Source organism: Crocodylus porosus, unplaced genomic scaffold, assembly GCF_001723895.1.
Source record: "Crocodylus porosus isolate Cpor-Errol unplaced genomic scaffold, CroPor_comp1, whole genome shotgun sequence".
Classification (NCBI taxonomy): domain Eukaryota; kingdom Metazoa; phylum Chordata; order Crocodylia; family Crocodylidae; genus Crocodylus; species Crocodylus porosus.
The window spans coordinates 35,653,054-35,670,122 of NW_017728886.1; the positions used below are offsets into that span (position 1 = coordinate 35,653,054).

At 42.1% G+C, this 17,069-nt stretch overlaps 1 pseudogene; it reads right to left on the reverse strand.

The window, feature by feature from the left end:
* The window catches only part of LOC109306551, a 50,666-nt pseudogene extending 35,480 nt beyond the window's left edge, over window positions 1-15,186 (reverse strand).
* Between the last annotated feature and the right edge of the window lie 1,883 nt (window positions 15,187-17,069).

The following is a 17,069-nucleotide window of genomic DNA, read 5'->3' on the forward strand; positions in this document are numbered from 1 at the left end:
ACTGTAACTGGGTGGGGGAGCAGGGAATGGTGGGGGAAAAGGAGGGTGGTGGGCACACATCTGGCATTCTCTGAAAGCTTTTTTAGTGTGCTTGGTAACAGAAGACAGCAGCACATAGGGCAGTCCTGACTGGTTGCTCCAGACTGCCCATGGTCAGCCTGTGTATCTCTGTAGCACAATGAGGAGATTGTGAAGAGGGTGTATTCTGCTCTCTGCTGGAGCAAACTCCATCCCATGTTTCTAGTAGGGGAGAGGAGGAGGCTGGAGGACTAGATTCTCCTCTGAGAGAAGCCAAAGCATGTACAGACATTCAATCCCCAAGAGGAGACAATTCTGGGAGTGATTTAACCCTGGTTGTTTCCAGTTTATTTTTCTCTTGGTTAAATGGCTGTTTCTACCCTAGGAAAAAAAAAAAAAAGGTTGAATTCATGCTTTCTCATGGGAGAGGAGCAAACCTACCAGGAGAAACAATATTTGTACAAGACCTAAGTCTATGCATTTCACCTCATCTTGCCATGTGTTAGGAGAGCAATCCTATTCTACCCAGAGTACTACAGAACTCTCTTTTCTCAATAGGCAACCATAGGTATCTCCTGAGCATGTGAGTACTGAGTAGGAAATCTCCTATCAACAGTCTGTGTGAATAGGCACAGTGGAGGGGGTGAACTTCCACCACTGAAACATCTGACTCAGGGCTGATGGAGGGCTCTGTTATCTCAGAAATCTTTTCTATTGGGTAGGAGGGGAAGGGGGCAATCTGAGAGGGGAAATCCATCCACCCATGCAAGGTATTTTCCCAACATGTAGAAAACTTAGGTTTTTGATCCCACACAGCCTGAGGATGTTTTAAATCACATTTTCCACAACAGGGAAAGTACCCTAACCAGCAGCTATAGGCTTGCCAAAGTGGTGAACATGCTCCATCTCTCCAGTTAAAGGAGGCACCGGCTGAAAAGAAAGCAAGAATCATAGGGTTGAGAGACAAAAAAGATGAAGATTGACTTTAACTCAGTGGGAAGGGGACTCACCTAGGAAAGAAAGCCCTTGGTTCTGCTCTGTCCCAGGGTACTGAGAGAAAAAGGGTGGAAACCCCTTCTCTGGGGCCAGACCCATGATGGAGAACCCCTGCAGTCCCAGGGAAACACTCATAGAAGTGCCTTAATGGGGAAATACTTTCCCACACCAGGTATGCCGAATGAGAAATGACCCCAGACAACAAAACACCCGTGTGGCTTATCAGCCACCAGTTTATGCAGCTGGAGCCAGCGCAAGGCAATGACATCATTGGAGAATGCTCGCCATCTCAGATAAAAGCTGGTGGCAGACAGCAATAGCTGAGAGGAAGATGTGTGCTCCCCCCAGTGGTACCCAGGACGAGGTCCTGAAGAAGGGTCTGTCCCACAACCAGAGTGGTGATTGACACCCTAACCGGGAAGGATGCTGAGAGATGGACCACAGCAGCGCATGCAGGAAGCATGAGTAGGTAGTTGAGTCTGTACCTCCCTGATGCTTTAAGTTATTCTTTTCTTCTTCATTTTTGGTTGCCCCTAAGTCCAGTGGATGGCTGCACACTGCACTCTTGGGGCCAAGGAACCAGAGGCCTTCGGAGACTCCAGGCTAGGATGTAGAAAGCCAATGAGGTGGCCCGGTGGCCAATAGGCACATGGTCCCAAGTCAGGGATGAGACTGACAGGCATAACCCAGGCTTGTGTTACCAGATCCGAACACAAAGGACCCTTGTCCAGTAAGCAGCTTGTAAAATAAACACTGCATTCAGACCTTCACACTTGAGGCCTGGATCAGGGTCATGCCACTAGGCTTGGCACCTGTAGTGTTCAGGCTGACTAACAAGCAGACAGATTCAGCTGGTGGGCACATGGAAGGGGTGTAGGGGAGGTGGAGCCCCAGGAACATCTACTGACAACACCTCCCAGCAAGTCCCAGCTTTGAGGGAGCCTCCCACTCCTGAACAGAACAACAAGATATGGCAGGTGAGTACCAAGGATCTTCCTGGGGAGGTGGCATATGATCAGCAAGAGTGCATAAGGAAAGTCAGTGGTGGGATAAGAACAATTGATCCCCCGCCACTTGGGAGTGGCTAAATGAAACCCAACAGGTACATGCTCCCTTCTCCTGAAACTGTTTATGCATCTTGATAAAATGACATAGAACATTAGAAAGGTATTACACTGCCTAATTGCTGGTCTTCAGTGCATGTGGAGAAGGGATTATTAGGTGGCAGTGGGGAGAGAGGGTGGGAGCATAGAAATGGTCATTGAGAGAGAATTGGGTTTACACCTAAGTGATTTCAGTGAAGCACATGATGATGAATTAAATAACAATAATAATATAATAAAAATAATACACAACAAGTTTCCAAAAGTAGATCAAAGCTCTAGTCTTAGCTATAGTAATTTTATTAAAACAATTTGAAATTTCTGGGCCAACTCCTTTAGTAGCTATGAAATGTTACAAGGTGAGACGGGGAAAAATACTACTCCTTCATTTTGAGCTCTCTCACTTTCTAGATGCCTTCTTTGGCTGGCCCCAAACTCATATATAAATAGACTTTAGGCTAAGATCAAGCATGTGAAATTTCAGGTAGATTTGGTTTGCACAAAATTAAAGAGGAGAGAGGCATAAAAATCTTTCAAAACCCGGTGTATAATGAAAGGCGGTTTCAACTTGAACTCGTTAAGGATTAGCATAACTAAGACAACTCTACTATTTTACCTGTCCCTTAATAAGAACACAAACCTATAGCCTTTTTGCATAGGCGGGTTCTCCACATAGCCATTTGGTGTATGTCGCTGGGGTTTCATCACTCCAGTCAAAATACTGATGAACTTTAACGTCATCAACCAACCAAAGTTTTCAATCCAATCCACAACTCTTCTGTTGGCTCTAAAAACATACAAGCAGTGGTTTTGTAACTGATCTTTCTATGCAATAACAGTGTACATTGTCAGCTCTAGAATGACAAAATTATGTTAGTAAACACTGGGATACAGCATGGAGGGAGTTAAGGCTCTTAGGAATATTGCTTTCATCTCTGACAAAAAACCTGGTTTACTCTTTTTCAGAGAATCCTCCATTTAGCAAACAGATAAAAAGCTCTTTGTGTGTGGCAGAACAGGAAATGTAAACAATATTCTGAGCAATTTTATATAAACTAAAACAACAAAATAACTCCTAAGCGTAGGAAGAGGAAGGTTTGTCACCAGCCCTGCAGTCAGTCAGTCAATCGTCATGTCCTTTAGAGGAGCTGACCAAAATCAGTGGGTCAGCCTTCCAATTGAAGACCTATTCTCCAGTTAATTTCTATCATGACTGACTGAAGCAAACCAATGGGGATGGAAGGAACAACTAGGAGGCAATAGACAGTTGCTTCATCTATGTCTGTAAGGCATGGGTGTCAAAGATGCAAACCACAGAGCACCCCATCTGGCCCCTGATGCTCTCCCTGCATCTCCCACACCCACTGGCAGGGCCCGGGACATGTACCATACATGACACATGTTCCAGTCATTCTTTGACCTTCTCCAGCTGAATCAGGTGTACACAGTCCTAGACCAGCCTAAGGTTATGTATGCTACAGAGTCCTCGACCAGGCTGTGGGGGGAAGGGAAGGGGTGCCACATGCTGCTCAGTTCCCAGAGCAGGCAAAATTGGTGCCACATGCAGTGCAGTCCAATGGGGGTGAGCACTTCTTGTAGCACATGATACCCACTCTGGATGGTCTGGGACCTGCACTACATGCAGCATCTGCCCCAGTCAGCCTGTGCCACATGCAGCACCCATTCCAGCTACTCTGGGATATATGCCACTTGTACTACCCAACCTGGCCAATCTGGATGTACATCACATGTGGCATGGATCATGGGGCAGCCAGAATGGCATGCAATGGATTTGGCATGCAGGGGTGAAGGTTGGGGTGGAGGGTGGTCCATGGACCCAGTCTAGCTTGTGGTCCAGCTCTGCGCTACTCATCTGGCCCATGGGGCCATATAAGTTTAAAACCTCTGCTCTAAGGTTTCCTGCTTGACACTGGGACTGCCACTGACAAAATAATTCCTGCCCACTCATTTCCATTATGTATGAAAGAGGCTGGCAATTAGGCCAAATATATGGCCCTGAATTTACATCCCACAATGGTGCTCAGGCTTTCTCTTTCAGGGGTGTCCAAGTGTGGTACATGTGTGCACGCTTGTGAAAGTGTGGGGGTGGAGATTCAGGTTCTCTCTGAGCCATCTGCTCTTCTATCTATATATAACTTAGTCCTTGTACTTTAGTCATTCTTTAGACCTTGATGTTAACATTACTTTTCAGAACTAAAAATAGCTGGCTGTTCCATTAGAAATCAACAAAGGTGAAATATCATCTTGAGTCAAATAGTCTACTGGGCTAGCCTGCCTAAGGCACACAGGTGTTTATGACCAGAAGCACACAAGGAAGTAATGGGAGTGGAACCATATAACCATATCTGGTTGCCTTTTACTCTCTAACTTGAATGATTGGGTAGCCCTGCACTGAGCTGAGGTAGCTCTAACCATGAGTCCAGAAAAGGGCAGGAGAGCTTGCCTCTGCCTTATTCTCTCTGAGGAAATACACACTGTGGCCAAGCTGAGAAATAATGTTAAGTTGTATTCTGCAACATTGTGGATACCAGCCAAATCTCCATCTTCCTTCCTACATAAAGCCAAAACTTCTTTCCATTCTTGGGGCGCTCTCTGAATTTTGTAACAGTGACCTCTGTATGACGACCAGCTGTCTTGGCATTTAATAGGCTGAAATGTCTCTAAAATAGTAATAAATTTTTTCAGAGCAATTTAAAACAAAAACTGAAGCAAAATGAGACCGACAATGTTTGGGGGTTTATTTTCCTATACAAAATGCAGATGGTTTAATTTGAGGTAAAAAACCCCCTGAAATATATTCAAGTTAGATTAAAATATGATTGGTATTAAATATATAAAATATGAATGTTAAAAACTTATTGGACTTTACACTTTAAGTACTTAAATTTAGCCAAAGGTCCAGTTCGGGAAAGATTTATAATACTTAATATCCCGTGCAGCACTTCATTATAATCTTTGGCCACTGAAATTTATGTTCTAAATCTTTAGCAACTGCATCTCAGTACTGCCTATTGGATATCATTATAAATTATTTTAGTACAGGAAGATTCCTCTTCATGTATTTCAATAGAATCTCCTGTCTACTCAGTTCCCCTTCATACTAAGCCACTTATTTATATAGTTACTTAGGCTCTCTTTTTGAAAAATCTTGACTCATTCTTTTTAATTTTATTATTGACAGTTTCAGTTATTCTTAAATATAAGCTTTAAAATAATGCTTGTCACTTAACATCTACTAGAAAACAGTGGATACCCAGTCACTTCTATACTTCTACAGTACATTTCTGACTAGGACTGCTATTAAATTGTCACTTTCATGTTTTAGGACAAAGGTGGTCTATGAATTGAATGTGGTTCAAAGAACTGGAAAGTGGAGCTTGTGACACCCTTTATAGAGATAGTGAAGATGGACATTCCTCCTGTTCTGTCTCAGCTGAACATAAAACATTGCATATGCTTGCATGGACCAAGTATTTGCACTAAAGATTAGAGTACCTGCAAATTCTCCTTTGGCAGAAATTAGTGGCATAAAATTACAATTCTGTTTTATACCTATCTTGACAAATTGCAAATACCTGTGAAAAATTTATCCACTCCAAGAAAGGTCCACTTATCCCAAAACTCTGTTTTGACCAGTGGCAAACAGTGCTTGGATTAGAGGAAAAGTATGAAGGAAACAGGCTATGTAGATCCATTCCTTATCACACCCTACGCTTAGTCGATACCCCAGAACATTGAGTTGAATTGCCACAGTGGATCCATCTTTAATACATTTGTCTAATCTCCTTTTGAACCTGATTATACTACTGGCTTTCAGAACAACCCATGGCAAAAGTTCCACAAGTTAACTATGCATTCTGTTAAAAAAAAAAAAAAAAAAGTTTCGTTTTAAAGTTACCATTTTATTTTTTCATGAGTTGCTTCTTAGTTCCTGTATTATGAAACATAGTGTCATGAGTTAGTTGTGACACAACAACTAAAAGGACTCAATGAAATAACTTCTATAAAATTACCATAGAAATAACATACACACCACCTTTCTATCCTTGGCAGATTGTAGTTTCTACTACATAGCAACATTTTTTTTTACATTAAACCTACCTGTGGGGAGGTTGGGGAACTCTAGAGTAGGGTTTTCCTTTTTACAGATGTAACCAAATTTATAATCACAGTCCATGTTTTCCCACTTTGCTTCTTTTCTGGGATTTAGCACTGCACAGAACTTCTCAGGAGCTGGGACAGGATTTCCTGATTCAAACAGATAAAACAGATAAAATAAAATATGTGTAAGCACTGCAAAAATTGTACTGCCAAAGGTAGGATTGATTTATTGACATTTCTCTCTTACTGTGATGAATCTTATAAAGAACCCCCAACCTCCAGAGTTTGTATGCGGGGTAGATTAAATCTGGGACCTGAGTGGATTTCAGAGCCCTGATTGGAGAATATCAGGAAGCTCTGTACACCGGGTCACATGATCTCTCCCCATGTAAGCTGGATTCTAACTGTTCTCCTGAGACCCTGGCATGCACTGTGTGGGTGAGGTGGGGCCTTCCTTTGAAAGTGCCATGAATTTGAAATCTAGTTATTCTCAAATGATGAGTTAAAAATAGTTCCAATAATTTGCTAATAATGATGACTTTACATTATAGCTTCTATTTAGTCAAGGGGTTTCTCCCCCCTGTCTCCTCCTCCGTGGCTATCTGTAACAGCCATATAAGTAATTCAGAGAATTGGCTGATAGAGAAAACATTTTACACAAGATACATGAATAACAGTTTTAGTTCCTTTTTGACAATCTGTATGTTTTCCAAAACTTGATGAGGTCTGAAATGTTAAACACTGGCAAAAGGGGAAATGGGGAAAAAGGAGAAATAGCAGCAGGAGGGAAGAAAAACAAATAAAAAAAGAGGAAAACAAATTTCAGAAATTTGACATTTCAGTTTCAATGATGGTTTTCAAAACCACAATTTTAATGAAAATATCAATTTCAAGAGGCAATTTTGATTTGAATAATTTAGAACATGAATAAAAGGTATTGCCTCACTCCAATTAACAATGAATTATCAATGAATTATGTTTTCTTTCTTCACCATCTAGAGCAACATCCTGAATGATTTCTTGTCATTTCGTTAGCATTTACTTAGCCAAAAATTATCATTTGAAGAATAGGATATGGATAGATAACTTTATAGCCTGACAAATTTAGCATTGGTTCAGTTTATTTCAAATTGTATAGAGTAACCGATGAAAGCAGGATATCTGAGTAGCAGATTTTCAAGGAAAAAAAGAAACTGCTCTTTAAATACAGCAAAATACTGACTCTAAATCTACATTTTCTTGGACCTAGCTATGTATTCTTGTGCAACACGACTGTAGAAAAATCCATCACCGGCACGAGTAAGTAGAATTCTGATATTAGCTGGCACAGCTGTGAATGATAACGTCAGCACAAAAAACGGTGTAGAATCAGAGCCTCTTTACACATGCAGGTGAAGGCACAATGGGATGCAGGTAAAGGTGCAATCGTGCCTCCTGCCATGCCACACATGCTTTTGGAATCTCCCAGCCTCAGGGCTTGATGAAACCCCCAGGGATATAAGATGGTGGTTGTCCTGATCTCTCAGCCTCGGGGGGTGCATTAACCTCCACAGCTAGGAAATTGTAGCTGATATGATCTCCAAGCCTCAGAGGTGCATGAAACCCCCACAGCTGGGAGACTGCAGCCAGCCACAGTCTCCCAGCCTCAGGGGTTACACACACGTCAGGGGCTGGAAGATCACAGCTGCACCCTGTGGCTGCCTGGAACCAGCTGGGTCCCAGCGCTGGGAGGCACACTGCTGCTGGAACCCGGAGTCAGCAGCTGCTGGGGCTGAGAGTCCCTTCAGTTGTGCGTCTCTCAGCCCCAGCTGGGCCTGGTGCACTCCTGCAGCTGGGAACCCTGTCACCTGACAGGGTTCCCAGCTGTGGGCGAGATCCTGCTACATGGGCAAATTAAAGCTCAATAGCTATCAGCTATAAATTTAGTAAGTATAACCTCATGACTCCAGCATGCTCAAGACTGAACACCTGCCAGAAATGTGAAAATTCTGGATTTTTTAAACCTGAGCGGTGGCTGGTCCTGGACTGAGGGTGTGGGGGAGGGTAGCAGCGGCTGGTCCCAGAGCAGTGGCTGCATGCCAAGTGGCGATCAGGGTGGTGGATGGCAGCAAGCCACCACGTGCAAGCTTCCCCCTCTGCTGCTCCAGGACTGGCCGTTGCTACTCCCCGATGGAGTATAGTTTTAAAAAGTGTCAGGTTTTCGATAATTCTGGATTTTTGATAGCCAGATTTATGAAGTTATACTGTATACATTTTCAGGGTCTAATTTTAGAACCGGTTGGAGCTTTTTATGGTTTGATAAATATTTTGCATGTGTAGCTGGTCTCAAGGTAACTACACAATTAACCAGCTAATTGTGCAATACTTGTAAGTTGTAGAGGGGGCCTTAGGCACACAATGTTTATACCTTTACTTTGCCTATTTTGTTCCTCTCCAGAAATGATAACCTTTGGGACACGAAATTCCACAGCAATTGCTTTTACCTGATTCTCAGACAGGGTAAAGTAGCACCCTGTTTTTTAGAGGTATTGCAGAGTACTGTGCATTATTAGTACTGTTAGGCATTGAAATGCCTACAGGGGATACCATAGCATCAAAAATATTCTGATCTACTGTGGTTTTCTGAGTTCTTTAAACAGAAATCAGTCAAGAAATGAGTGAAATGGATGCCTTGAGTCTAAGAAGTTTGAGAACCTCTATCTTAAACTATGATGTCACCAAGGTTAAGGAATAGATATGCAAGCACCTTTGTGAAATTCTCTTGTTCTCCAGTATCTCAGATTTTTTTAAAACAAATTGGTCTCTAGCTTGTGAAAAAAATCACTTAGATATGTAAACTAATTTGAACTGCAGCAGTGATATATTTATAGAGATTCTGGAACAATAGCTCTGAGGCATACAAACTTCCCCATTCCTCTCTGTACTATGTTAACACAGCTGCACAGTAAGTACAGGAGACCCTTGCCATTTGTGGGAGCTATATTCTAGAGATCCCCATGAATGGCGAAATCCATAAATAATGAACTGCATTCATGAATGTTGTCTGCATTCATGAACGGCAGGAGCCCAGTGACAGCAAGCATGGAGCTCCTGCAGATGCTGCTGGCTCTGTAACAGAGTGTCATCATGCTCCACAGGAAATATTCGGCGCACCGCAAATATTTGAAACCGCGAATGCAGAACCTGCGAATGGCAAGGGTGTCCTCTATGTCTACATGAGATGCTTTACTGTGCAATAAATTAGTTTACTGCACAGTAAAACATCACTGTCTACATGTGCTCATATTTACTGTGCAGTAAATTAGTCTATTGTGTAGTTAGCTACTACCTATAAGTATAGGTAGTAAATTAACTGCTCAGTAGATACTGTGCAGTATATAACATGTAAACACTGGCCATGAGCAAATGTGCTCCTGGTCAGCCTAGCCAGCAGGAGGCCACATGGTCCTGATGCTGCTTAGCTTCCCAGCTCCCCCTAGGAATTGGGATGTGAGCAGAGCCAGGAATGGGGAGCTCTCTGCCCATAGAGCTTGCTGCTCTGGGGAGCAAGCAAGGTGTGGGAATCCAGCCCTCACTCATTCCTGCAGAGCCAGAGCAGCCAGCTCTGTGTTGCATGGAGTGGACTGCTCTGGGGAGCAAGCAGGTCTGGGGATTCCTTTTTGAAATTTTAGAGAGTTAGAATCAGTATTTAAGAGTCAGGATTTTGCTATATTTTGCTGTATTTCAACAGAACAATGGAATTCCCATCCCCCGCTCACTCCCCAGAGCTGCCTGCTCCATGTGGGGCAGAGGTAGCTCCTCTAGGTGATAGGCAAAAGCTGGATTCCCAGCCCCAGCCCCTCCCTAAAGCAGCTGGCTCTATGCCAAACAGAGCAGCTGCTGGCAAGCCCTGTGCCTGGCTCGCCCCCAGCAGGGGTTCACCTGCAGCTGCTCCACACCCCAGGCGGCTCCCAGCAAACCCCCTGCCCATCAGGGGACTTGCTGACAGGTGTGTATCTGGATATGCATGGGGCCAGGAGAGCTCTGTCCACTGCAGGGGCAACTGTCTCCTGGCCCCATGCACATCAGGTCCCTTCCCAATGTGCACAGGGCCAGGAGGCAGCTGCCACTGCAACTGGCAGAGTTCTCCTGGCTCCATGCCCACTGAGACCACCCCCTGCAACTTCCCAGCCCCCAGACTAGCAGTGAGACAGGAGCCTGGAGCTCTCCCTGTCTGCCACACTGGGGCAGAGCAGGGTGGGAGCAGCCCTGTACTAGATTGCTCCCTTGTAGGCTTACTGCACAGGATTTTTACTGCATAGTAAGTCTACTTTGAATTAATAGCATGCAATTATGATAATTACAGCCGCGTAATGATAATTTAAGTGTTGACTGTGTTAATTATTTCAATGTTTACTCAAAAATATGAAACATCACAAATATGTGTAACGTTTTGTAAGTGACATCCATTTTTGTGAGTGTTTGGGAAATGTCACCATTACTTTTCTTCCTAATTAAGGAAAAATCAATCCCAACAACCCTAAGTTAGCCCCCCTGAAGAGATATGTAAGAGCTCACATGATCAAATTTTGAAATCCTGGGGCATCTGTTGTGACAGCCTGCATGAGCAAGACTTACTTTTTTGAACAATGTCAGAAAAGTACCACTACATTTACTCCTACCCCAAGTTTGACCGTGTCAGAAACAACAGATATACTTCAACAAGGAAGGAAGCTAAAAGGAGAAATGAGCACATTCCTTACTGAGTTACTTTAGTTATACTGGTGTAAAACTAAAGGAATATAGTGCCTTCTTATCTATGTACAGAATTCTGATCTCCAGTCCGTATGGTGATTCCTAATTCCAAATGAAATTCAATTTCTGTGGACAAATTTCATGTTTATAATGAGAAAAAACATACTGGAGCTGAAATCCAAAGTATGCGTTTGTGCACGATACCTTCAAAACGGTGGGCCAGAAATTCAGCTAGTAGACATCAAGAAAGCTCTTTTGAAATCAAAGAGCATCTCCATGAAACAAGCTGAAAAATCTATTTCAATAATTCCTGGTATTAAACAGATTTAACACCTGCCTGGAGCCCAGTTTAAATATCTGTAAGGATTGCTACCAATCCACTGCCATCCATTATTGGAATCCAGAGCATTCAGTCCAATCCACAGTGTAGAACTGAGATTTTTTGTTATCTCTAAGTTACAAAAAGAATTGAATGAAACTTCTTTGTCTTTTTTAATTAGTAAATTGAACTAAAAGAAGTAAAATTAAAAACTAAGAAACTTTATTTTCCTTAATCAAAACCATCCAATAAAATGACACTTTTCAGAGCGCTAAAATACATACTAATAGTTGAAAAGAAGAATGCAGTGTATAAACATATGGAGAGATATTTAAAGGCTAAACGATTTCTCCTAATCAATCAACATTTTATCTTAGTGCTGAGATGGAAGGTTCTTTCTTTTACTAGACCCTGCAATCCAAAACTTTACAAAAGCTAAGTATAATCATATCAGAGCTCTTGAAAAATCATCTTCTAAGTGTTTCCATAGACTAAAGGCAGAAAGAAATTATAGACATTTAAAAATAATTCACCTCCTCCTTGTCATGTTCCAAATCTGTGGCCTAATAGCATAACAGGTATCCATTATCAGATAAATCCAAGCTCATTTCTAACATGGCACCAAGCAAGTTTGTAACTTCATAACAGTTACAAACATCTATTTATGACAGACTAATTCCTGAAATCTGTAAAAGCACCCATTTCCTAGTGATATTAACTTCCTTTAGGCTTTACCTTACAGTTATACATGTTCCTTGAAAACTACCAGAAAAAAATTAAAATATGTAACCAATTATGGCTACTCTGTCATCATGAACTGAGATCAGAAGACATGGAAAGCATAATCTTTCCTGGAATGGAGACAGGGCCAGTATCACTATGTTTCCTAAACAGGGCATGATCACTTCCCCCTGTCTTGTAGGCAGTGATGGTTTCAAGGGCCTGGGCAACAAAGGCTTTCTCTTTTTCAAAGGCAACTTTAAGACTGCTGCTGACAAGCTTGATCAGAATACTGAGACACAGTTGTGACAGGCAGAAAAAAATTAAAAATCCCCATCCCATTGAAATCTGTGGACATCTTATCACTGACTTCAAAGGAACCAGGGTTTCCCACAGCGTTTTCTCCCATAATTCTTTTGTTACATTACCTTTCAGGAATGCTTGATCATGAATCTCCATGATGCTTACTAATTCTGTATTCTGCTGCCGACAGCTACTCCTTGCTTGGTGCCATGTTAGAAATGAACTTGGATTTATCTGATAATGGATACCTGTCCAAAATATTTCAGTATTATCTGGAAAAGGAAATTGAATATTGCCATTAATTATGATTGCCCCAGCTACAATGAGACGGGACATGTAGTTCTACCAATGTAAAATGTGCCATGGTCTAACAGTATGTGATATTATTTATAAAAGGTACCATCATCCAAGAGGCAAGGATTTCTAGGGTGATACCTTTTATTGGACTGACTATCTGACTAGGATAGAGTGAGACAAGCTTTTGAATTCAAGACATTATTCCTCAGGTGCATCAGTACCACCAGCAACAGCAAAACTGAAATAAAATGAGGATAAGAATTCATTTTTTCTTTTTTAATTTTACAGCTTTAAGTGACAACATTCTCTCAAACATCTGAATTTTCAGGGGCTAGAGGAAGATTTGCATTTACTCTACAAACAAAGAACCAGCCCTGAACTAAAAAAAATAAAATGGCAGGCATTTAAATGTCCTGTCATCTTAGAAGCCATCCATGTTCACAGAAAATTGTCATCAAAATAAATTACGCTTATCTTGAAAGAAGATAACAGATAAAATGATAAAAGTAGCAAAACTGGGCCCTTGGTAAAGTGACAGGCTAAGGAAAGAGCTTGAGCAAGTGCTAATGTGGCCAGTACTTTAAAAATCCTCATTCACAGAAACAGTATTGATGTGTTCTTTAAAAAGCATTTTACATGAGGCAGTAATTTGCTTTCAGGGTGAGAGAGTCCAAAGTAGAAGTGTCAGCTTGGAAGAAAGGGCAAAAATGAGATAAAGGCTACAGGCTACATACAAGTTTTACATTTCTACTGGGAGAATCAACATTCTCCCAGTAGAGGTGAGAAGCATACAAGAATTCATTGAATTTCTCCCGGAGAACAAACATGTTTGCAGTACCACATAACACAATACCGTACTTGTCTGGACGTGCCCTATGTGTCCAAGTCAAATTCAGAATCCATATTGAATTACAACTTCATTTTCGATTTTGACATCCTTTTATTATGTTAGGTGCTGGACACATTTAGCTTTGCACAGAAGCATGTTACTGTAATGCAGTCCAAACTGCTACCTGACCTATGAAAGGCACTTGACACCTACTTGAATGTGTAGTCTAAGGTGCATCTTTGATTCCTTCTCAACTGATCTCCCAGTCCCACAGAATAACTGACTCCTTAACTAGCGTGACTGGGGGAAGGTATGAAAGATTCACAGCCTGGACACAATGGACAGAAAGCTTGGCAAGGCCATCAGCTCACAGAAAAGTAGAGATCAGAATGTGAGGCCAAACACCTGTAACTTCAAAATGCTGTTTAAAAGGAAAGTAACTATAGTTAAGATACGTCTCGGTTGTGCCTGTGTTCCTTAGTTTCCTGTCAGGTTGCCCCAAACAAAACCAGAAGCCTACCACAGCCAAGGAAGAACTCTGCAGGAGTATGTGTAGAAACATGGGGGTATCAGGAGCTTCAAGAAATTGATGCCAAGGTCTGAGCTTTCCTCTCCTACATTTCAAGTTAGGGCCCAGACAAGGCCCAATTCACTTAAATGGCTATAGAATCTAGGAGCTTCCAGAGGAAGTTTTAAGATGGCTTGGATGCCTTAGCTGAGCATTTCCACAGCTTGAAATGTTTACCAATCAAATATATTCACTTTTAACTGTGAAGTTCCTGTGTTTCTAATACTTGTTTTTTTAGAAAAATACAATATTGCAGAAGAGTTCTTTTATCTTAAATTCTTGGTGTGCACTCTTAATCCCAGTTCCACCTTAACATAATTGGTCTTTTTTTGTTTACACCCATGCATACATTATACCTGTATTATACTTCCAGTTATATGCCTGATAGTGTGGCTCTTATAAAAGTACGTGTCTATATAAATATTCTGGGCTGGCTTTTTACTTTTCATCTGACTGAGAGAGAGAGAGAGAGCGAATGCAGAAGCCAGTTTCCCATGCTTGCAGAAGTTAGAGGCACCCATAGTGCTAACTATGCTTTGTTTGGTCATTGGACAATTGATGTAATGGCAGGGGAAGTTAAACAAGTCTAGTTACTCCCTCGTCTCCCATTGCAAGCCCACCCTTCCCTTCCCCCACCCCAACCCCAAACCTGCACACACAGGGCCATCAATGATCTTTTCATAACTGTTTGAAAACTGGAAATTCAGAATTAAAAGCCCTGTCTTGTGTCCTCCTTTCTGCTGTTTTCTAATCTCCTGCTAGGAACTCCCTCTCTCCTTATTTCTTGTGTAAAGCCATGTCTTCTCCTGAGAGGGTTCAAGCAATGCCATATATTGTCTTAAATTTAAACTAAAGAACAGTTAGGCTGTTTATGACAGTAATAAAATGCCTAAGGAGAAAAGTAAAAAACAAAAGCACTTTCATATCCAGTTTTATTGGGGATAAACAACAGAGACTTACCCAGCAGCTGCAAAGCACTATGAATTAGGGAAAAGAAAATCAGGTACCTGGAAAGTATCATTGCAAATATTTCATTTCTTTCTTCCTTTACATTAAAAGATGAACTATAATATCCACTGTCAATAAAACCCTTCTAAAATGAGGCAGATAGCAAGTTCTCCTCTGTTTCAAAGGGCTGATATATGAGGGGAAAGCTTTGGGCTCTAAATAAGGAAATATCCTGTCACATACAGTATTTTGAAACAAGAAGAATTCATGCTATGAACTTGCTTTTTGGAAGGGAATTGCTCTTCGCTGTAGTCAGAAAACAATGAGCTTAGTCAGAAAACAATGAGCTTATAATTCTTGCCATTTCCTGAGGCTTTGTTATTATCAGGAACGGGTCAGTGTCATATCCTGGCAAACCTCTACAAAGGTTAGTGAGGAGGCTAGTAAAGTTGAAGATGAAAGTTTATCTCCTAATTCATAAAGCTTACACCCCAGACACAGTGAGATAGTGCTCATAATACCCAATAAAAGTGTTAGTGTTTCATAGATCCGTAGATTGTAGAGTCGAAAGGGACCACAAAGGATCATTGTGTCTGACCCCCTGCCCCTGTCAGGAAAGAGGACTGAGGTCAGATGACCCCAGCCATGTGACTATCAAGCCTCCTCTTGAAGACCTCCAAGTTAGGTGATAGTACCACCTCTCTTGGAAGCCCATTCCAGATTCTGGCCACCCTTACTGTAAAAAAATTCTCCCTAATGTCTAACCTACTCTCCACTAGTTTGCACCCATTATTCCTAGTTACTCCTAGGGGCACTCTGGTAAATAGTGCATCTCCAATTCCCTGCTATCTTCCCCTGATAAACTTATAGGTGGCTACAAGGTCTCCCCTGGGCTGTCTCTTATGAAGACTGAAGAGATCCAGATCCTTCAACCTCCCCTCAACTATGACTCCAAGATCCCTTTCAGCCACTAAGGTTGTGAGAAGGTCATCCCCCCAACCTATAAGTGTTCTGGGGATTCCTCCTCCCTAGGTGGAGTACCTTAAATTTATCTTTGTTGAATTGCATCCTATTTCATTCTGCCTATTGATCCAACCTGTCCAGATCAACCTGTATCTTCTCCCTGCCCTCTGGTGTGTTAACTTTGCCCCATAACTTGGTATCATCTGCAAACTTGGAGAGGGTGCTCTCCACACCCTTGTCCAAATCACTGGTGAAGATATTAAATAACACCAGTCCAAGGACCGAACCTTGTGGGACCCCACTGCCCACCTCCTTCCAGGCCGAGAATGACCCATCCACCACCACTCTCTGGGTGCAGTCCCTAAGCCAGTTGGCCACCCACCTGACTGTATAAGCATCTACTCCACAGCCTGCTAGCTTCCCTATGAGAATAGGATGCAAAATTGTGTTGAAGGCCTTCTTAAAATCCAGGTAGATTACATCAGCCTCAGCCCGTGTTAAGGCAGTGTGTAACCTGGTCATAAAAGGCTATAAGGTTTATCAGGCAGGATCTACCTATGACAAACCCATGCTGGTTTTCTTTCGGCATCATTTCCCCTGCTGGACCTTCACAAATGCACTCTTTGATGATTTTTTCCAGTATTTTTCCAAGGATAGAAGTAAGACTGACTGGCCTAAAGTCCTCCCTTCTCCCCTTCTTAAAAATGGGCACCACATTAGCCCTTTTCCAGTCCTCAGGGACCTGGCCAGAGCACCATGGAAGCTCAAAAAGCTGTGCCAGTGGCTCAGCTATGACACTGTCCAATTCCTTCAGCACCCATGGATGGAGGTCATTCGTGCGAGCTGACTTGTACCCATCCAGCGCTTCCAAGTGCTCCTTAACTAAGTCAGCACTAACCTTTGGCAGTCTGGTGCCCTTTGGACATCTGTCTATGCTCAAGGTGGAGGAATTGTCTTGGTCAGTACTCAGGAATACTGAGTTTGGAAAACATGTTTGGTGGAAAGAAATGAGACTTTGTGTTACTCAAGGAAATTCACCCCACAGGTATTTGTCCAAAATGCAAAAAATTACTTTGTCTGAACCACACTGTCATATATCTCATCCTTCTTCAAATCTACATACACATCAAGTGGAGATGTATACCCTTT